Here is a 22,741-nt window from a genome sequence, read left to right as displayed (position 1 = left end):
TACCAGGGTGTCTCTTCAGATGGGCAAGCTGCACCAGCCACACATTCACACATTCTGCATATCCACACAGATGCTTTTCTTAGGCAGAGAATCCGTGTTGAGCATGTAACATAGCTGCAGCACACATCAAGGAGCCTCTGAAGCCCTCCAGTACCCACACTGGCCTGCAGTGAGCACTAAAGAGGGAGGCAGAACCATGTGGCTCATGTAGCCAAGAAAGTAGTGACAACATTATCCTCCTCCCTCATAACAGATTTGAGGTCATCTGCAGACAAAAGCTCCCACTGCATCAGGTGACCATGTATCATGGTTTGTTCACAAACACAAGAGCCACGAATTTCCTTCAATTTAACAGCAAACTAAAACTAATCTCTTTACATTACCAGGAGCCAGAGCATATCTAACATAATCCAGCTCTGAGGTGAACTAGAAGAGAATCCATATATCTTTCAAGGCATAAAGCTCAGTATTTTTTCACTTTAACAAAAAGAGAGAAGTTGACGTGTTGGTAGATTTAAGCTTTGTTGTTGTTGTTCTCAATTTACTTTTCCTCATAAGTACTTTTTCGCCTGGCTTCCAGCCAACAACATCCCAACACATTGGGGTGGGTGGGTAGGGGAGAACTTCAGTCCAGCTGATCTTCCCAGTGGTAACGGACACATTTCCTCCTTGCTGGTTATTTTGCTTGTTTTACCCTATGGGTATTTGAATTTACAAATCTGTTCATATACAGATGAGTTTGTCTTTCTCAGGAATATCACAAACTTCATGTGTTTTGTTTTGAAGTTTTGGGGGGAAGAAGAGACTCTCATAAGTTTATACACAGCAGGCAGCAAGCACAGACCAATAAAAGTCGAGCTAAGGAAGCAGCCGAATCCCACCTAGCACGCATCAGCTGGTGGGCAGAGGAGCCCCTAACCACCTGCTCAGGGAGGGTCTTACAAAACGTGCAGTTGTTCCTGCTGTTTGCAACTTCACAAGTTTCTTATTTCCACAAGCCTCTGAAAGAGCGTGTACCACAGTGCACAAGAAAAGGGAGGCTGAGGACAAGGAGAGTCCTCAAAGGATAGCTGAAGGGCCAGTAATTTAAGATTGCTGTGGAATCTTGGGATTAAATATGAACTTCTCCTTCTGGCAAAAAAAAAAAAAGAAGAAGAAGAATCCAAAATGTTTCATTAAAAAAACCTTATGGTAAATGTGGAAATCAGGGAAGCACACGTGTTTTTTCATTCTTTGGACTACCAGCTGTGGCTCAGCAGAGCAGAAAGCATCCTGTGTGTGTCCCTCATGAAACCATAAATGGCCAGTGTTCTTCCATACCTCGAAACTACCAGGCAGGATGCAAATACAGTAACTGCAGAGTAACTTTAGTCTATTATTAACGATAGCTGAAGCTAATCTCTTCTAAATGCCATGAAAGGCTTCAAAATCTTTCAGTGCCAACTGAAGGCATTCGGGCAACAACCTATAGTCTCTGTCTGGGACAAATATCCATTTACTGTAAAAATGTGATACTAAACCACTAACACTATACATTGTTTAATATTTTCCATCTTACCACACAATGTAATAAACTGTGTCTGTTTCAAGACTTCTGGGGAACCTAAAAATACCCTAATACAATATGTTTCTTTTTTTCTCCTGCACAGACATCTAATTCCATTCTATTATCAGAATTGAGGGGGAACCACAGTGGATATGTGAGAACAGAAGAGGCATGTATGAGAATCCAGGCAAGCGGGAAAGAAAAATAAATAATGAAGAGGAAAGCAAGAGAGAAACAAACCTAGAGGCACAATCTAACCTCCAACACGCAGTTCATCTCGCTGCATATTTCAACAAACATCCATTTTTGATCTTGCATTTAAAACAGAGCACAGAATTTTTTCCAAGTTAACGGTGATGCACATGGCTCCACAGGACATTACTGCTCGGTGCACAAAACCCAATGAACAAGGGCAAGAGAAAAAAAAAGTGAACAGAAAGAAAAACAGATAGATTAAGTTATCAGAAAAAAAAAAATAAATTGAGATCCACATTTCTAAACTGCAATAACAAAGTATTTGAGAAGACAGTCTGAGCCCTCCTACACTGAAGCAGGCTTCCAGACTAAATAGGGATTTGTGGATATTCTCCTTTTTATTGCAAATGCTGTTTTACTAAAAAAGACTGTCTGGACTGTCATCAAAGGATGATGTGGAGGTTCAAGAAAGTTCAGAATGGATCAGACAATTTATGGTCGATAAGTCTATCAATGGCTAGTAAACATGGTGATGCAATCCCATGAAATCTCTGGCTCAGGAAATTCCCATAACCTCTGACTGCCAGAAGTTAGGAAATTCTATGCTTATCCAATTTCTTCCAGTCTTTTGGTAAGCATCCTCTATTTGTCAGCATCAGTCCAAGGCATCTGAGCTAGATGGCCTGCTGGAATAAACAAAAATGGTGACTCATACTTCTTATCTTCGAACGAGATAATCAAGGTCATTTCTTGTCATATTCTGCTGCCGCCTGTGACGAAAATTTTTACGATCAGTGGCTCCAAATCTCATGAAGATGGCAGTGGGCCTAGTTTGGATTTCATAAAAGTACACAACAGAGGCTGTAATAACATTAATGGAAAAAAACAGAAGATGAGTGACAGGCTGAGTTAGTTCAGATGTGTAGCTGTCCTTTCATACTGAATGGAACAGAGGATGAGACCGGGACAGTAGTGAGGGCATCCTATCAGGCAAAAGAAAGCTCTGTTTAACTGACATCTGAGTGTGATGATGGACTTCATGTAGTGATACTCATGGTAATAGTACTTGAAAAAAGCAGCAGTTCCTTCTCCTAGAGCACCTGATCTGCCAGGAATTCCCAAAGAGCTGCTTCGGAGGCCAGCTTGAAAGCTCCCTGTACTACCTGCCAAGGAGTCCTGTTTGAGTCAGACCTCTGGTTTTTCTAGTGACCTTAAGTTGTTGACAGTGTTATCATATGTGCATCAATCTTTGCAGAAGGAAGTACTTCAGTAAAAGTACTTGTTTTACACCTACAGAATAAGAGCAGCAAGTCACCACACAGCAGTTTGTGTACTTATCTATTGGTAAAAACTGCTGTCAGAACAGTGGCATTAAGGAGGCATGAAAAAAAGGGCAGATAGAATCATTTGCACTCTGAACTCACTATGCAGAAAAGAGCATAAATGTAATGTGAGGATGTACTTCTTATACTTCCCTGGTTAGCCAAAACTCAAAATCATTAACATTAAAAAGCTAAGTATGACCCAAGTGCAATGAGTGGAATATGTAACCACCTACAGATCCTACCTGGTGCGCTCAGACTCACGGCTACAAACTCCTGGAACAACTTACAAACTGGAGCAACTGTAACAGCTGGAAATCTCATTTCTTTAGGATACATCTGAATGAGCAGAACATGAACAAACAAGCAATGGATGAGATAAGTAGCTAATTCCAACATGTAGGAACCTCCTGCTTGGTAAGGTATCCAGTAGAATCAGCCCTATTTCTTCAGAAGAAACTTTCTGTCAAATTTATACTTGTGTACCAGGGCTACAAACAAATTAGAAATGCACCAAAACAGGCTGAACAACTTGCACTTGGTTTTTTTTTTTTTTTTTTTAATTATCTTTATAAAAGTGAGAACTCAGGGAGGAGTTGAGGATGGTTAGAAACTGATGATGGCATGAGCTGCCTGCTCTTCCTCCTTTCCAACACATCATTTCTTTCCATTCACTGGTCTTTCAGACTGAACAACAGTGGTTACTTGCTCTTCCTGAAGACTTCTAGAAAGCTGGCACTTACACTTCTAGTGCCATGAAGAGCAAACAAACTCCTTCGAAGTAATCCTACCTGCTAAGACCACTTTTTAATGATGGTCTAACAATCTTTTAAAAACATCGTCTTGAATTTTGCCAGCTATAACATTACAAAGCGGAATGAAGAATGTGTTTCTCAATCCCAGCTATACAATTCTCAGTACAATGTAATAATCATCCAAAGGGAGGAGATTCTCTGAAAAGAAATGTACATTTCTTGTTCATTACGGTGCCATATTTCATCACTCAGTGCTGAAAATGCCCATTAATAAAATAGTACTCGTTATAACAATTCCAGTTCTAAAACTTCTTTTTAGAACTCTAATTGATCCTCCAAACGAGCTTTATTAATCATTGACACAAAACTGGCAAAATCCTGCCCTGTACTTTGGCAACCTTTCAAAATGTCCAATTAAGGTCAAATCAAGAAAGCTCTAGAAACCAATTACAGGAGCACTTCAAAGCCAAAAAACAACAACAACAAAAAAAACCTTATTGTGTTCTGATACAACTGCAGCATTATAGGAATGAAAACAACCAACCCACCACCTCACTCATAACCTCTGTATCCGCCTGAGGTACCACCTCCATAGAAATGTGAGAAATAGCCACTCCTTGAACCACATCAGTCAATCATGTTTGCTCACAGGTTTTCTTCGTTAGTGTCACCATAAGGAACGGTGCCAGCCAGGTCCTTCATAGTCAAGTGAACACTGCTTCTCCTTCAACATTTTTCTATGTATCTCATCTTCTGTGCACTAATTTCACAGGTTCACAAAGTCTTCACCTTTTCATGAGTTCTGTATACTCTACCAGCATGTTTGTACATTAACACATACGTTGACAACATGATAAAAATAATCCTGGCAACAACAACAAAAGCCACCTTTATCTAACGTTGAGAATTTGATCTTTGCTTCTGCAGGATTACTGCAAGTACAGCCATAGGTTCTGGTGGGCTGCTTGAGGTGTGTGCTGCTGCCAGCCCTAATCCCACCACCCACAGTTATGAATTAATTAGGACTTGAAGATGCCAGAGGGAGGCAAACAAAACAAAAATAGCATTGTAATTGACTGTAAACAATAATTAAAATTCTGCATTATGTTTAGCATCTGCACATTTCTAGACTTACTGCAGTGAGTGACTCCACATCTAATGAAAATATACAGCTCAATCCCAGAAGACAGGGCAGATCTCAGATCCTAACTACATCTCCTATCATAACGCAGAACAGTAAGTCATGCGTCCTTACTGTGAAAACGGATAATTAAAAATTCAAAGACCTGCATGGTAAAGGAACCAAAATCCATCGACCCTAGCCAGACTGAAGGGGACAGAACATGCATCCACACAGTAAAAACTTTTGAATTGTCCATTCCAGATTTGCTCTCGTTCTGCAGTTTCACACCACAACGGCCCCACTTAAATACACTTATTATTTATCGAGTTAGAAAGTTTATCATTCATTCACTTATTTACAGCTCCCTTTCATTTTTTTTACTAATCTGTTTAAATTAACTTGCTATTGTACTAACAAAATTAAGGTTACTTCTCACATTACTCCTGACTCCAAACTCCATTAAATTACAGCGTCAACACAGATCCCTCTGAACTTCTTATCAATTTCACTTCTCTCTGCCATCCAGTCTTCAGCTGGGTAGGTTACAGACCGGACTTCATCAGTTTGTCTCCACATCAAATGCAGCACTCCCTGCACTCACGTTGGAAGAACTCATTTATCACTCAGCAGTGAAACTTCTTAAAAATCTCCTTACCTTTGCCAGGAGAACAGATAAACTTCCTGAAGTTTTACTTTACAGTGAGCTTGACCAAAGGTAACCACCAGCACCATACAGAAGAAAGTCAGAGTTCTCGCTCATGCCCGTCTCTATTAACCTAAAGGAAAACATCTCTGAAATAACCACTTGGCTTTGTATTCTGTCATTTCCCAGGAATGGCTAGACCAAACCTCTGAACGTTTAGTCAGCACAGCCAACACGTTAGTTCACAAAAGAAAGATAATTTCATAATTTTATTTACATAAGGCATTCAATTTTACAGCCCCTAATATCTCTTTTAAATTATACTGCAATTATCTGCCATGCATTGGCTATGTTAGTTAATATGCTGAAAGCTTTGCATGGATCCTTTTTCTTCCTCCCGTTATTTGTGTACTAATTTGTTAATATAAAAAGAAATAATAATCACAACATGTTTGGAAGATAGGATATATTTCCAGCCCTCTTCCAGCTCAGGTTTCATAGGATCCTCAGGTTTCATAGCCTTTTTGCTGACACGCTAACTGCTGGGTACAGAAGATTAACTGATTGGAAATCATGTAATTGATGTTTTCACTTGCATTTCAAAAGAAAAGTGCACTACACGTTGAAGAATTGTAGTGGAAGGAATTATTAGGATTAGTGTTAGGAACTTCAGTAAAAGCAGACTGCTGTGTATTCAGGAAGCCAAGCCCAGAATTAAATGTAAGGCCATCTTAGGATGTACCCTGATATAAGAACAGCTTTTGTTATCGACAGCTGTCATTTTCAGGGCTAATAGCAAACATTGCTGAATTGCTCTGTTGACCTGGAAAGTGTAGAAAATTTACTACAGACATCTTGTTTTTCTCATTTTATTTCTTACTGCCTTTTCTTTAACCACTTATATTCATGACTTCCGAGCTTCAACACTTGGTTCTCTCCACAAAAGTTCTCCTCACGTTTTCCTTTTCTTTTAACACACCTTTCTGTATCAGCAGGTTTTTCCTGCCTTTATCATTTTCAGCTTCCTGGGAAAGCAGCCTTCGGTGCATTTGAGAATCTCTTAGGCTTCTCCAGCAAATCTTCACTTGCCCAGAAAATGAAAGAGGAAGATCTCAGGGCCTTTCACAGCAACCACACACGAGGCCCACAGCTCTGCAGGGCAGGAGCTCTGCAGCCCTCCCTCCCAGCAGCAGTCTCTATGCTGCCTTCAGCAGTGCAGCCACCTGCTGATGCTCTGCTTCCCACTCCCGTTTCACCATTTTTCTCTGCAACTTTCCTATGAGCAACGTCTCTTCTGGGGCATTTCTGAGGCTCACCTCCAGACCTAGACAATTCCTGGGATGGAAGTAATCATCGCTCTTCTCCTTAGTCTCAGCAGCTTGCTGAGTAATACGAACGCGCCTCTGTTTTGTTTGGCTCTTCTATTGCCAGCCAACCAACTCAAATACAACCTTATGAATACTTTCATCTTACCTGGAGCACTTCTTTTTAACAAGATATTTCCATCACTATCAAAGACACTTCTTCGGATGTCATTTTTTTTTTTAACCAACCCCTTTTTCTCTGAAGTTCTACATTTCAGTTTCCTCCATAAACTCAAAGCAATGTCGCAGGTTCCCATCCTTTCTTTCCAGTAGGCCTCATTTTAAAGAGATTTTTCTTTTATACCTGAGACAAGTCTTTTTTCATTTCCTGATACGTTTCCCCAGCCTTTTTTTTTTTTAACTAACAATGCCGCTTTCTTTGTCCTGCTCAAGCTTTTTGTCAACTGCTCAGTTTAAGTTAACATTAGAAGCTGTGTATTTTCATCTTATCTTTATTGATACAATGAGACCAAGATCTCATACTTCTGCACATTCTATTCTGCCTTGAATTCCTAACCAAGTCTTGCTCTTTTTGGACCTCACTCCTCTATATCCCACTAACATTTTACCTATTTATTTTTTTTTACTGACAGCATCTTTCTGCTTCCTTTTGTTACTCATTCAGTGTCACAGACCTCACACAGTCTTTCCTTTCAGGCACGCTTTGTTTCTAGGGCAATGAGATCTCTGCTGTATGGAAGTGCTCCCTTCCTCTTGGGACCTTCCTGCCTCTCCCTGCCCAGCATGCCACCAGCTGAGCACACCTTCCTCGTGCAATGGCAGCAGTCAGCCAAGCACCCCGGGTGGCATTCACATCCCAAAAAGGCACAATTTCCTCATGAGAGCAACCACCCTCCAGGTTGTAGGGCTGAGGTTCAAGCTCACGTCTTGTAGTGAAGGGATCAAAACTGAATGCAGTACTTCAAGCGCAGCCTCATCAGTGCCAAGTAAAGAAGGACGGTTGTCTCCCTGCTCCTGCTGACTGCATTAATTCTGATACAAGCCAGGCTGCCACTGGCCTTGGCCACCTGGACACACTGCCGGCTTGAAATCTATTTACTTCTATCAGATCTCCGGGCTCCCTACTGCATCCCTGTAAGCAGGGCTGGCACTGCCCTTCCTGCAGGCAGCAGCATTTTGCTGCGGTTCCACCGAGAAGAGGCCCTGCCCTGCGGGAGGAAGGCACAAGGCCAGCAGCCACCTGTTGCCCTGGGTTCCTCCATGCTGCCGCGTTCCCCCATCCCCCCGTGCCCCGAGGCACACGCTGACAAGCGCGCGTCGCTAATACAAGGTGCTCTGTCGCGAATCACCCGTCAATCCGCCTTTCCAGCCGCACGCACCGGGACCAGCCAGCGTCAGGGCACGCGCAAGAAGCCTCTCACAACTTGCGTCCCCGCGTGCCGCTGGTGACAGAGTGATCGCGCACCCGCAGCGTGACCCGACCCCGGGCCGCCAGCGCAGCGTCCCCACGAGCACGAGGGCAGAACGGCAGAGCGCTCCCGCGCAGCACTGCGTCGGAGCGGGCAGAAGCCCCGCGCACCTCCTCGGGCCGTCCGACATCCATCTCGGGGGCGGACGGGGAGCACAACGCGACCTGACGGCAGGAGGGTGACGCCGCGACCTCCCCCCCCCCACCCCACCCCGCCCCGTCTCCCTCCGTCTCCCGGCAGCGCTCGGCCGCGGTCCCCTCCCGGCCCCTCCGCCCCGCGCGGCAGTGCGCGGGCAGTCTCACCTGCCACCGGCGAGCGCCGAGCGGGAGGCGCCGGGGCGGCTGCGGCGCTTCCTGCGGCGGGAGGCGGGCGCTGTCCCCGGCTGACCCCGCGGGAGGCGGCGCGGCGGCCGGGCGGGGCCGGGAGCCCGGTGGCTGTCATGGCAGCGCGGCCCGCCGCCCCGCGGGGAGATGCGCGCCGGGGGAATCTCGGCCGGAGGAGCCCCGAGCGGCGGCGGCACCGCGGAAGAGCTGCGGCCGCGAGAGAGGCGCCGGAGCGGCACCGCGGGGCACGGCGGTTGCGTAAGAGCAGCGCGCGGTCCCTCGGCTGCCTCCCTTCGCCCCGCCGCTCACCGGCTGAGCTGCGCCGCAGCCGAAATACGCGCACGTCGGGCTCGTGGGTTTTAACCGGCTTTGGGAATTCGGCTTCTTTCTGTTCGCAACCTCCTCACCTGTATGCTTGACGTACAACGAGAAAAGGAGAGAGAGAAAAGCGGAAAACAGGGCTGAGCTGTCACCGCGCTGCCTGCGCTGGGAGTGCACACGAGCGCCCACCTGCATGCGGCACTGGGATGCCGTCAGAGTGCCCAGGAGATGCAGTAACGGCACAGCCGGGAGCAAAGCGCAGTTCCAAGGCAGTAAAACGATTAAAATGCCATTCCAGTCAGTACCCAAACTTCCTGAGCACTGCTCCTTGATAGCGCCGTCCAGCTCTGAAAATGCAGTCTATGTGCTCGCTGTGTGTGCAGTATCAGCTGACACGTAGAGACGCTGGCACTCGGTACCATCCTGCATAAACATCCTCATTGCTCAACTCGGAACAGTTATCCACGTACAGTGTGCTGGAACACTCTGAAGTCTGGCTTCTCATATGCACCATTTAGTTACTATTACACAAAAAACATACATAAAACATACATCACAATCCAGCTGAATTAATATTCACTCTAAATTGGAATTAAATTATGTAACCGAACAAATGACAGCAAAAATCAACAAATATCAATTAATTTCAGCAGGAAATAGCACAAGCAGGCAGCCAAGGCTCTCTGTTAAGATCAGAGAACATTAGAATCACAGCACAGTTTGGGTCAGAAGGGCCCTTGAAGCACATCCAGCTCCACCCCTCACCATGGACAGGGCTGTCACCCACCAGCTCAGGCTGCCCAGTGCCCCATCCAACCCATCCTTGAGCACCTCCAGGGATGGGGCACCCACAGCTTCTCTGGGCAGCAATGCCAGGGCTGCGCTGCCCTCTCAGTGAAAAATTCCCCCCTGACATCCAATAGTCTGATACTTTGGCCCTGACTCCAGGAAGCACATTGCAGAGGGCCTCCCCTAACTGTGCTCGTGGATCTATCAGATTTGAAAGTCACTGTGCTCAGCAGTTGCCTGGAAAAGCTTCTGTGTCTTCTAAAGCCACGAGGAAGGACTGTTTTTGCTCTAGTAAAATAAAAAATTGCACACTTTAAAATAACCAAGGGTACTGAGCTGGATTAAATCCATTATTCTTAAAACAGTTTTTCACCTTGCATAAACACATAAGGTGTGGTTGAACTGCCTGTGTCTTTTACACCATCATTACCCTTACCCAGTGGGGCTGGTTGCTCCACACAGGTGAAGCTCTGTAGGCCAGGTCTGTAACAAGTCAGCAGAAGAGCCAATGAGACTGCACTGTTCCTTGGCAAAAGATGAGGGGAGAGGGGATGCTAAGGTAAAAAAATAAAAATAATAAAAATTACTGATGAGGGAACAAGGTGATTGGGAAGAAGGACATAAAGTCCTTTACGGCTTCACCAGTGAGCAGTTGTGTTTTCTATGCCAGAGGTCTATTTGGAGGGAGGGACACAGAAAGCTGGAACTGAGAACTACTTGTGAGTAGATGAAGCCCACTGTATTTGTGGGGAACAGCAGTACCATAGAACCAATTCTAAGTTACCCAAAAAAAGAGTGATGGTCAAGGACCAATTATAGAAAGATTTGCTTACCTATTACAAGGATCAGAGCTTGCTAAATACTCCAAAAGGAGGGATCTCCAGGTAGAGATCCTTCCCTCGTGGCAGCCAGCCCTCAAATGAGGTGAGGTGAATTCACCTGTGCCCCCAAAGCTGGCTGTATCCTTTCACCAGGTGCTCAGTCGTTGGTTCAGGCCGTGACTTAGCAATTCCCGGACAGTACTGAAAAACAGTGTCTGGAGGAGAGTGTGAAGCTGTGCTATTCGTGCTTCCTTAGAGACTGTTGCAATACGTTCTATAACACCACGATAATTTTTTGTTGAAAGTATACAAAGACAGATGACCAGAAGCGCATCTCTGTATTTTCTTGGGTGAAAAAAAAAAGGGGAAAAAAAAAATAAGATCAATTCCGTTTCCTATTCCTTAATATCACTGACGTCCACGTAAGACCTGGCTACGCACGTCCCGGCAGCGCCCAGCAGCGGGCTGCAGCCGGCGGAGCTGTCCGTGGTCACGGTCCGGGGAGGGTCGCTGCCGTAGCTTCTTCCTTCTGGTTATGAATGCACATCCCAGATACCGCCTCTTTTTCTTCTTCTTTTATGATGTTTTTTCAGGTTTCCTGAACAACTGCCTATACTTTCGGTAGATTTCCAGCTTTCACGTCCATCTGGCAAGTTGAAAATAACAGGAGTTGAATATTCAGTTTGTTCTTTAAAGTGAAAACTTTCAGGGACTGAATCTAATTTAAGAAGATAAACGCAGTCGCTGCCTTGCCAATTGGTGACATTATTTCCTTTGAGATGTCCCCACTGGCTTGCACATCACAGTGAAGGTATTCAGGTTGACTCATCTCTTACACTCCTTTGCCTTGTAAAGCAGTGCTGGAATTTTAGGCTTCTCGCTGGAATGACTCTTTGCATACAACTGTTAACTCTATGTTTACATGCTCAGTAGTCTCTTAGTGCACCTCTTCAGACAGCCCCACACGTTGTCTGAGTGGGCATTTGAGACCAATGTCACTGGCAAAATAAAATTGTAGTGTTCTGCTGTTGAGCAGCATGATGTCTAACAGTCCAGTTATCCACACCTTCTGATAGTGAATAGGTGGAAAAGACAAAGCATTAAATGGTTGAGCACTGTTAGTTTTTGTTGATTAGCCTTCACGTCCAAGAATGTTGGCACCTCCTTGTTCACTGAAACCACAGTCAGTGTTAATCATCAAGCAGAATATTTTGTCTCTTTTCACTCATGCTTAATCTGTGCATTCTACACCTGGGTATAAAGCTGTGTTGATAGTAATTACTTTCCTTGACAAAACACATTGCTTCAAGATTCAACAAAACAAATAACAGTAGAGACTGCTGAGGGCTTCTGTGATGTGTGTGGGTCATATTAGCAGGTTTTTACTATTCAGTCTTCCTTTCATGATTGTTTTTAGACTGTGCTGCTACACGCTCTGAGAAGTTAGAGCAATGATAGATTAATGTTATAAGGTTAACAGAAGAATAAACCCAAATGGTATTATAGCCAAGATATTTTATAGACTGTATAGTTACACAGATTACTGTGATGGAAAAGAGACAATTGAAATAAAGGGAAAAATGCTCACCCGTGTCCTAGGCTCACAGTAGGAAGCACCAAAGGACTAATCTCCAGAAAGAGACCCTTCCCCGGTTGTGGTTAGCTCTTAAATGGTGTCAGACTCCACCCCTTCTGGTCACACAGATGAGTTGCCTTCATCTGTGCTCCTGTGGCTGACTCATTGCTCTCCTCAGGTGATCAACCAGTGGTTCAGGCCATGATTCAACAGTTCCCTTACAAATAGAAAAATGGTGTGTGCCAGAAACTGCACAAGAGTAATGCCCCCTTGACACTTGCAAAGCTTATATGGAGAAAAGTGCATTGTAGCTTGCTAGGGCTGTCACTGAATGGTGTCTGCAGATCCTGGTATACAATGGCTCTGGAACTGGCTTTAAACACGTTAGCTTTAAACCTGCAATGACTGTCACGAAACAATCCTTTGAGTAAACTGAGTTTACAGACGAGTAAAACTTCATCCAGACCAAAGCTTCCTCCATGAGCTTCGCTTGAGCTGGCTCACTGTACAACATGGTTTATTCACAAAGAAATAAAGGGACAGACAAATGGATCACTGAATGGATTATCCTGGCATCAACACTTTGAAAAAGAAAATTTAAGAGCTGAACATTTCAGAAAGAGGAAAGTCCTCAACATTGCAGTCATTCCCATTGAGTGAAGAGAAAATGGTCTGTGCAGACAGCTGTTGCCTTCATACAGCTCCACTGCTCCCTGGTGTGTGGCCCTCACTCACTACCAGCATCATAGCTCTGCTGTAGCCATTACTTCTGGACCCAGTCTGGTACCTCTTGCCTTCCTATTTAATTCTTTGTGTGATCCCTGGCTGACATCTGCAAGAAGAGCTGTTATAAGACTAAGCCTTAAGCGATCTGTTTGTGCACATGGCTGCTCATGTATTGAAACATGGATTTCAGAGAATAAAAAATTGTGATGTTTCTAATAGGAATATTTCAAGCATAAGCAATTTAATTACTTCTTTCTGATCCAAAATGAACTGAAAACTTCCTCGATTATCATTTTTGTCAGGGGCATTACTGGCTTAAAATCAGTGCTAGACATGTAGTGGTTGAAATGGCAATTTTGTTCAAGATTTCTTCCATAGTAATATGCTGGCATACGTGTTCAGAATGCCCATATGGCACACTTCCATATGCTGCATCATTTTAACTAAAGTATAGATAAATTTCTCCTTCTAATTTTGCAGAAACAGTAAGGCAGAAAGCCTTACAGAAGAAACTCATTTTACATATGGGTGAGGAATTTACTTCAGAGAAGACATTATTTGCTTGCTCATGTGGGGAGCGGGTAGGGAACAGATTCCTCAGTAACAGGAAGAAAGAGAAAGAAAAAAGAAAAACAACATAACAAAGAGACGTCCTTTTGTTTGGTTCTATTCTCTGCCTACATTATAAATGACTCAAGTAATGAGTAAAGAATGATTTAGATCCAGTAGTACACTACCACGTTAGGTCAGTAACTGCTTGCTGCTGGCTGACAGTGTGAACTGCCCAAGAGCATAATTGTGCTGTCATTTCAGAATAATTTTTAGACTTAGCTACAGAAATATTTCCTAGAACAGACAGATTCCTTTGCTACACAACAATTAACACCAAGAGCTGAAAAATGCAGAGAGGCCTGATGTGGTTTTCAAGAGCCCAAATGCCTCCTGGGTTGGCCAATGAAGCATGAATGGCTAATATAAGATTCTGTCAATAGTACCTGAAGATAACTTAAAACCAAACGAAAAAAAAAACAAAAAAAAAAAAACTACTGGGGGCTTTCAAAATGTACTTTTGGCTAACATAGTTTTACCTGAATGTATTTTTTGGTCCTGCCTCTCCTATTTGCTGCCCTGATTTGCTTTGAACTTTTAAATTAATTTGCAAATTCCACAGGGCATGAGCTATGACTGGGTTTGCATCACACCTAGCCCAGAAGAGTCACACCTAGGACTGGAAAGTGGCATTTTTTATCAATAGTGAAAAAGAAATGGAAAAAAAAAAAGTAAAATAATAGAGGAACTTAACAATCACATCTTTAAACCTGTCCACTGATCCCTGTGATTTGAAGAATGGACTTTGAACAGGCATCAAGGATCATGGTGACACTGCATTTCTACAGTGGGAACGTGGTCTCATTTGGGCAGATGCCAAGGTAATCTCAGTGTAGTGTGCAAAGAGAGACTCTGGAGAAGAAAAGGTTTTTCTATAACACACTGTTCAGAACTCTTCTGACTTAGGTCACCTCTCACCAAGTGTCATTTCTTGACAAATCTACCTTTTGCGTTACTATTTTTATGGGCTACATGGACGATTAGTAAATGTTTCCATGGCAATTCATTGACAGTTTCTCCAAGACAGATTTTAGCATTCATAGACAAAGACTCTGTTCTTCCTTTCTGTTTTTAAGGTATTTTTAAGGCTAACCAAGTAGGATCATGTAGGAGTATGCTCTGCTACAGTAACAATACCACTGTGAGGATATGTAGGAATGCCCAAGTTAAAAGTATTCTATTAATATCTTAAACATACATGTTAAAACACATTCAGATGAGACTGAAGTGTAAGTAAATCAGTCTATTTTATATCTGCTGTAGACAGATAGCTTATGTTATAATAATTTGTTAATAGCTTATGTTCTTTTCTCAGCTAAAGTCATGATTAGAATAAAACTAAGGAAGGATATCAAGCCCTTAGTGCCAGTGGTCAATCCTGATGTCAACCTCTTTACCCACCCTGGAGGAGAGGTTTCAAAGCTGACCCTGGTGTGGCACAGCTCCCTAACCTGGAAACAGACTGCAGAGAGAGGAAGGCTGACATGGAAGTAACAAGAAAATTAGCACCTCATGTGTTCTAATCATATCAGTGATATCTTCTTGCATGTGCGAGGATCTGAGTTCTACAACAAGAGAGGTCTGTGATACAAAAATATCCTCAAACTTTCAAAATAGGGTTACATTTTGGAGCTTCAAAAAGGATTAACAGTGTGAACTGTGGCACAGCTGGGGATGGAATCAAATAGCTGAAGTCATTTCATGTTTCAGACAGCCAACATACAGAGAGCTGCTATGCAGATATACTTAGTTTTCACTTTTGAAGTGCGGTTGGACAGTCTACAGGAAAAGTCTTGGAAATGAGAGCTGGAAAAACAAAGAAACAAACAAAAGAAACACATGCCAAACCGTTTAACAGGGGTCAGAAGGAAAGAGGCTGCTCATTCCTCTTCCAGTGGAAAGGGACATCCCTTTGTGAAAGGAGAAAGGGAAGAACTGCTGATATTTTTTTGCAATGTGAAATTCTGGCAGCCTAACCTAAGATTATGACCCATTAACAATTTTCTCTGTGAGCAACTCAAATAGCAGGGGGCAGGCAAAATATGCCATCCCCAGCTCAACATTTTAACCAAAGTTTCAATCCTATTCATAAATCATTTCAGTATTAATATATACAGCTAGTTTACCATATTACCTTTCCAACCATCATATTACCTAAACTTTCTTTTTTTTCTTACAAATAAGATTTAACTTTTTGCAAATACTGTATATTATAAACAGTCCTCCTTGACTGTCCTGCAAATATTCATCATGTAATCTGAAAAGAAATACCAGTTCTTTCTGAGCTCATACTATGATGTGTTTTCCAGAACCACTGCTTTTTTTTTTTTTTTTTTTACAATTCATCAGACTCTGAAAACATCCAGAAGAGTTATTCCTCTTCTGGGTTGTGGGTGTGTTACACTTCCACATCAGATCAGTTCATGCTGGCTCCACAGGCACCAGTGCTCACTGTTCAGGGAAGCTTGGTGTTCACACGCCTTGGTGTTCTGAAGAAAAAACTGATTTTGTTGAGTCTTGAAAGTAACTAAAACACATATGAACCATGCCACGTTTTTATCCTCTGTGAAAGAATAACTTTGTTAAGGATGCAAAACTGGCGATACCACTTCATGTAGGAACTGATGCAATTAAAAGACTTTTGTGAGCTCCCACCTGAAGCCTTACAACAAAAACCTGGAGTCTTAGGCTTTAGTTTGCGCAGGCTGTTTGGCTTCTCAGAACATCTGTTTGACTCTACACTTGCCCTAGTGAAACTTCATCAGGTCTCTGCCCAGCTCTCCAGTCTGTTCAGGTCTCTCTGAATGGCAGCACAGCCTTCTGGTGTGTCAGCTCCCAGCTTCGTTTCATCAGCAAACTTGCTGAGGGTGCACTCTATTCCTTCATCCAGGTCATTCATGAAAATGCTGAGCAAGACTGGACCCCATATCAACTCCTGGGGAGTGAATTCCCACTTGCCCAGCCTACATGACAAGGTACCTGTGGTTCTCTTTGAGTGACACCATAGGCATTAAGCATCCAGGGACTTACGTAGTATTACTGGGACTGCCACCATCTTCTGCTGTGTTCTCACAGTAGCTTTTAATTCTCTTTGTTTCTTTTCCCTGAGAATAAATGGGGATGAGGCTGTTCACTCACTTCAGAGGAGTCATTTAAAAGTTAACAGGCAAAAAACAGTAAGCATAGCTAATTCAATAAATTTAAGTACAACTTCACAGTAGTGCTAAAAGCTAATAGACAAAACAGAGGATTTAGAAAGTGACTTAATATACTGCATTATGCATATGGCAAATACCACTGGAACTATTCGAATTTTCTGAAGTTCAGACCTACTGAACAAGCTCAGAGTGGTAAGAAAGAGAAGCAAAGTCAGTTCTGGTACATGCTATCTCACAGCACAGTAATAAAATAAATCATTGTAAACAGTCATAAGCACCTTAAAACAAAATACGCAAGTACAAACAGAACATCTGACAGGGAGGAAACAAAAGAAATTACATAATAATTTCAACATGCAATTCTCAGATTAGATCTGGATGATACACTGCTGTTATTTTTTCACAGTAATAAACAAAGGTTGGTACTGACAGCAGATGCTTTTCCTCAGCATTCAGTGTAATATTGCAATACACTGCTGCTGCATTTCCAAATTATTGAGGGTATTACCAAGAAAGCTGCTGCAGTGGAAAGGGAAAAAGATGGAAGGAATAATATTGGTTCTATGCTCACTGCTGTGGAGGCAGCCTTCTTAGTTGTGAGCAAAGGTAAAAACAATTAGGTGGTTTTGGCCATTCAATTCCTGTGACGTTTGTTTTAAATACATAACACTTCAATGTCTGTGTATGTTTTCTTCTCAAGTGTGGGATAAACAGAGGCGTAGAGAAAAAATAGACTGACTTCACGTTGACTTCAGCAGAGCTGAATTTCACCCGAATGTTCTTAGCATCTCTCCGTAAGAGCACTGCTGACATTCCATTTCTTCCACTTAATACTGCAAGCAGAAGCGTAGGGAGAGGGATAAATTTCAACCTCATCAGTTAGCAACAAACTTCCTGCTAATTTACATGTACAGAACACAAACATATGGCTGAATTAGGAACAGAGGAAGATAAGGAAATGCTCTCTCTCTGGCTGAAACCAGGATGGATGGGCAGTGCCCAACCTTGCCCGTGCAGTTCTCTGCTCTAATGCCACGGTGGGCTGGAGGAACTGCTCCTCCCTCTACCAGAACCAGCGGTTCCCACCTGGCAGAGCTGCCAGCTGTGCACACACACATGAGGAGGGAGCTGAACAGCTGAAGGACAGCAAAGCAGGTGCTGAAGGCTGCAGAGGACCATGAGGAGTCAAGGAGGAGAGGAAGAACGGCTTCTTTTTATCTCAGCAGTCTTGTAAGACACGTCTTGCACATAAACATGCTGGAAGAAGTCCAGTCACAGAACTGGATGGATATATTTTAATACCACTATTTTTAGGTTATATGAGAGAGAGGGCTGCTGGGAGTCTAAGTTTAAAACAAATGGTAGGTTGCTTCTTTCTGTTACATGCGTAGAGCTGTGTCATGACTGAAAAAGAAACACACGGCTGAGAGATTTCTTGAACTCTTGCATGGTGGTTAATTTTTCAGCAGTTCTTTTAATGGATATGAGAGTGTAATACAGCAGAATCCACAAAGTCAGCTCTCACCATCAGTTCTTCAGTATGATTCTGGAGAAAATCCCCTCTCTCTTACCAATGTTTTAATTTTCAGCTGTGTTCCTTCCCTATCTCTCTGGTCAGCTTTTGAGCGAATTGCAGATTTTAAATCAGAATTTTGAAGCAGTCTACAGAAGCACTGCTTTTTGAACCATGCTTGCATAACTCTGCATCTGACTAACCTGCTAAATTCCTCGTCCCAACAGACATGCAGAAATGACCCACTTTCAGTGGTGTGCTACCCCATATAAACACAAGTCACATTATACATTTATATATTGCTATATGTATATACTTAAAGACTGCCTAAGTTTGCATGACAGGCCACGAACTGCCTGTCTTCAGCTTCCTCTTGATAACCTCTAATTATTATGTTTTGCTGGAATAAAGGTTTCACTTATTTATTTACTTATTTTTTAATTTAACAGAGAAATGAAAAAAAAAAGAATGTAATTGAAGTAGTTTGGAGTGCTTGATGTCTTAGGATTTATAATCCATAGCCAGCTCACTTACATGTGGCTAATCATTCTTGGTTTATGATGGGCTATGAGAGACAATCAAGTTCTCGTTCTGTTCCCAGTGGCCAGATATTCATATCCCAGCCCCACCAGCATATCTGAATTACTAGCATGCATTTTGGTGATCAGCAAAAGAACACTGCAGGCTGAATGTGTGCCAACATGTATGCATAACGTGAGCCAATACTGCAGAAAAATTCAGGTCCAGCTTTGCTGAGTGGACATCCAACAACACAGCTGGAGGAGCAGTAAGGGGGAAGGGAGTTAAGGGTGGAATCTGCCTTTTCAAGGTAGGGCACCTTCCCATTAGAGCCTACAGAGGTTTGGACATTACTGTTGCAGCCTTGGGTTGAGTGTCCTCCCAGATACTGATTTGTTTGCATGGAGGTTTCAGAGTTATTTTTGATTCCTGTTAGCTCTGCATAGCTAAACCAACCAGAGGAAATGGAGTGGATTCTGTTATTTATTCTGTACAACATCAGATGTACACGTGCTGTATGAGCTTCTGAACTCTGTCTGATCACCAAGTGTTACTGATGGCAGAACTGGCCTGCTGGTGACAACACACTGCAAAAACAAGAGAAAGAATCCAAGCTGACACGCAGCATCTAAGCAAACTGATGGAGCCAAGTTTTGGCAACTTAATACATCAGGAGAAGGGCGATGGCTTTCTTTTCCACTTGTAAAATTGGATACATTTTGTCTGGAACAAATCAGAGCAACATAAAAATGTATCGTGGTTGTGTCATTTTTCTAGCATCACTTTTTAGAAAATAGATTTGTAATTTAAGGCGCTATGTATGCCTGGAACAAGCTCCATCCAAATCAACAGGAGCTTCTCCCAATTTTTATGGAAATTAGTTCAGGATGCTGAAAAGCTAATTTGCTGCCAACCACAAAAGCTCAGGAGTACAAAGTCTTATTGATCTGGTTATCAGTTGAAGCTTTATTTATTAATCTCCTTACACAGATTTGTGGGAACACGGTGGGAGAAAAAGCTAGATGGGGAAGAAGCATTTAGCTGTGTAGTAAATACAAATAAGAAGATAAACTTAAGCCTCTAAATGGGTCCTGCTGAGTGGGAGGGACACTGCACCACTCCTCACGAACACAGCAGCCTGCGGTTGTTCTACTGAATAGAAGCCTTGTACCTGAAGGAAAACAGGCTTTGAAAAGTAACTAGTCGAACCCAAACAAATTATTTTAGTAAATTGAGGTGTTTTGTTCTTTGTATTCTGAGGGAAATGCATCTGCCAGGTTTTTTATAAACCTGTTTCTCAATTAAAAAAAACCAAACAAACAAAAAAGCAAGCAAGCCAATAGATGTTACAATTTCATAACTTTTATCACGAGAGTAGTGGGACTCTGGGACTCTCCACCTGCCAGGGGCACAGTGAGTTGGACTGACTACTGGACAGTGACCCAAAGGAGAAATGTAACCACGTTAATAAAGGCAGTGGCTGAGGAGATCTGGCAGTAATTTATCTGGCAAGAATTTATTAATGGAAATACAAGCCACATCATCAGTGTGTTTCCTGACACTGTTCTTCCAACAAAAAGATAGCAGAATTATATCAAACAAACAAAAACCAAGATAAAACTTCAAAACTTTAACTTACTTTGGAAATAACATTTCTTTTACTGATCGCGTCTCTTGGGTTTAAAGAATTTAACAATGAAGAACGAGGGTCATCTTTGTTAATGGATTTTAAAATGTAACCCTTACAGACAATGTAAAATAGCTATTACAACAGCAACCATCAGAGAACAGTTTGTACCAGAAGGAAATTTACACATCAGAGTTAAGCTCAATAGAACACCCATAAAGCCAATATCCAATTCACTGTCTGTTGTATAACGGGAATATAATTAAAGAGATGAAATCCAACAGATGTGCAATATCTTCCTTTGAAGCTGTTGCTTCCAAAACCAGGCATCTCACAAAAAAATACTTCAGTTCCTTGTTAAATATATTATGGGTGTTTTTTATTGTTTGCTTTTTATTTTTTATGTAGAGTTTCTTTCACTTTAAAATATATGGTAATTTTAGGCTTGGGTTGGCAGTTTTTCTGCAGGAACAAACTAGCACTTGTACCTGATGGACATAGGAAAAAGATGAAAGTTTCCCTGATTTGCTTGACACCTGGAGGTGTTCAAGTAGCGGGTAGATGTGGCACTGAGGGTCATGGTTCAGTGGGCACGATGAGGATGGGCCGATGGTTGGACTAAAGGTCTTTTCCAGCTTTAATGGTTCTACAATCCTGTGGTTTGCTGCTTTCCTCAATAATTCAGGCCAGATTTGGCCAGCCTATTCTGTATGGCATATACTATAAGAAATGAGGTTTCTCTTGTACTTAAGCAACAATTTAGCCATTGAATTAGGCACTAGGTATCACTAGAGTGTTGAGCATTTCCAGTACTCCATAATTATTCACAGGAGCAAGCCACTGAATTGGATCAGAGTTGGGCTGTGTTCTTCATTTCCATATGAAGCTCTGCTATAAAGGGATTCTGGGAGTGTGCTCTATCTCAAAAAACAGAACAAATAGGATTTGGCTATGGCTACTTCAGAGCTAGTACTGAATTTGCAATTGAAGAGAAATCCAATGGTAATTACTGTCATTAATAATGAGAAAAAAAGTTTGCATTTTTTATATTTGCCCAGTGATATACTTAATTGCATTTTACTCATCAGAGGACATAAGAGGAAAGCCCATGAATGAACTCAACAATCAAAGGAACTACAGAAAAAAATATTTCAATACATTCTTTTTTCCCTTTGAAAACACTACAAAATAAATCTGTCCTAAGCTTCACTGTATCAAATGTGTTGTTTTTTTTTGTTTGTTTTTTTAACATTGTTTTATCCTTCCTGCTTCTGAAGCACAAAATCTTCGTGTTACTCTGCAATGAGTCTGTGCCAAAAAGAATGATTTGGAAATCATCCAGAAAAGCAGCTCCTTCCTCAAGATCTGGGTCAGCAATAACTATAAATTGCAGTTGTCATATAATAACTTAGCACGGGCTATAATATTTATTATTTGTGTCTTGCTACATTTGTGTGATTCCTATATTCTGTGTACAGGATAGGTTGAAGAAATCACCTGCCTAAATTTATTAAACAGTAAATTTTTATTCTAATGTATTCATTTTCTTCTCTTACAACTATGTATGTAGAAATCCAAACATCTGATTCCCCAGAAGCATGATTCATTTGACAGATCTAATAACCACTAAGTGTAAGATTTCATCATACCTTGTAATTTTGTTCGTAGGACTTGGCAGGGAGTTTTCATGCAGCGAGTTTGGAATGGATCAGTTATTCCACTTCAGTGTTTAAGTATGGCAGAAGGGAAACAAAAAGTTGTAAGAGAAAAGTGCAAATGGAGACAGTGACCAAACAAGATCATGGTGGGTTTGTCAAGAAGACCAAGGGGGTTGTAGCCATCTTCACAGTGCCCTGTGCAGTAATCACTCTTGGACTGCTCACAGAGGGAGCGAACTTCACAGCCTCGCTGCCTGCTGGATTGCATACAGCCTCAACCAGACTCACAGGCAGCAGCCTGGGCCTCTTCATGGCTGTCCCCCAGTCCTTAGGGATGACCCATGTGTGTTAGGTATTCACAGGGTTTGCTGAGGAATATAGATGATTCATTTCCTTTCTTTCCCCTCCTATCAATAAACAGAGCCTGCAGTGACATCTCTATAGATGATCCTTTTGCCTAAATAAGGTTTACATATTGTCAATACTTCAGTTTTACAGAAGGATATCAAAACACATGCTTTGCAATGGGAAAATGTAAAACAAGTTTTTCTCAGTATCATGACGAGCACATCTCTGTCCAAGGAAAAATGGAAAGAAATTCTGTTGACTTAAATAGAAACAGGGTCAGATCCTTTGTACCAGGGATTGAATTAGAGCCTAGAAAAAGACAACTAGAGAATGCAATTAATATTTTTATATTTCTGTTGATATTTATACCAATGC

General features: G+C 42.2%; 1 protein-coding gene across 2 annotated transcripts in view; it reads right to left on the bottom strand.

The window, feature by feature from the left end:
• The window catches only part of THRB (thyroid hormone receptor beta), a 161,284-nt gene extending 152,558 nt beyond the window's left edge, over positions 1-8,726 (bottom strand). The window contains exons 1-2 of one of the 2 annotated variants that reach the window (XM_065753479.1): positions 8,681-8,726; positions 5,597-5,717 (exon numbers count right to left, since the gene is read on the bottom strand). The gene's annotated coding sequence lies outside the window, so the exon portion shown is untranslated. Of the gene's footprint in view, positions 1-5,596; positions 5,968-8,680 lie in introns of those variants that run through there. The other variant, XM_065753478.1, reaches the window with a different exon arrangement.
• Between the last annotated feature and the right edge of the window lie 14,015 nt (positions 8,727-22,741).

Source organism: Cyrtonyx montezumae, unplaced genomic scaffold (genome assembly GCF_038088225.1).
Source record: "Cyrtonyx montezumae isolate F1298 unplaced genomic scaffold, pur_monq_1.0 scaffold_8, whole genome shotgun sequence".
Lineage (NCBI taxonomy): Eukaryota > Metazoa > Chordata > Aves > Galliformes > Odontophoridae > Cyrtonyx > Cyrtonyx montezumae.
Note: the sequence above shows the minus strand (reverse complement) of the source record. Positions and strands in the feature narration are given on the sequence as shown.